Source organism: Octopus bimaculoides, chromosome 6 (genome assembly GCF_001194135.2).
Source record: "Octopus bimaculoides isolate UCB-OBI-ISO-001 chromosome 6, ASM119413v2, whole genome shotgun sequence".
Classification (NCBI taxonomy): Eukaryota; Metazoa; Mollusca; class Cephalopoda; order Octopoda; family Octopodidae; genus Octopus; species Octopus bimaculoides.
In genome coordinates, this window is record NC_068986.1 from 107399122 (window position 1) to 107399704 (window position 583).

Consider the following 583-nt stretch of genomic DNA (forward strand, 5'->3'; position numbering starts at 1 on the left):
TATATAATAGGAAAATGATAATTTCGAATGACTAAATGATTACCAACCTTCAGAAGATTTTTTTTTTTTTGAACTATTGAATATGTTAGAGTTTATGTATATAAACAACATTAATGGAAGTATTCTTCAAATATTATCCAATTACTTTCGGAAAATTATGATATTGCCAACGATAATCATATTAATGAAATCAATTAGGTGATAATCACTGAACTCATAAACTTCATGTAAGAACAATAATTAACTATGCAGTAAAAATATTATAAATAGTTATTGATATTCATCGATGCAGCTTCTCATCTGGAACCCGTTATCAGAAACTCTTTCATTCTAGTTGATAATTATATTTCAAACATGAAGCTGATGGAGTTGTTTGCACAATTATAACATAAGATGTAGTCAGTAACAAGTGATGATATAGATCGTGGGTGAAAAAGTATCGCCTCGTTAAAAAGACAAAAACATCTAGTATGAACGAACAATGCTTCTTTTTATTACAATAAAATTATAGACCAGAATACAGCATGTATATATATATACGTATATAAATATATATATATATATATATATATATATATATATA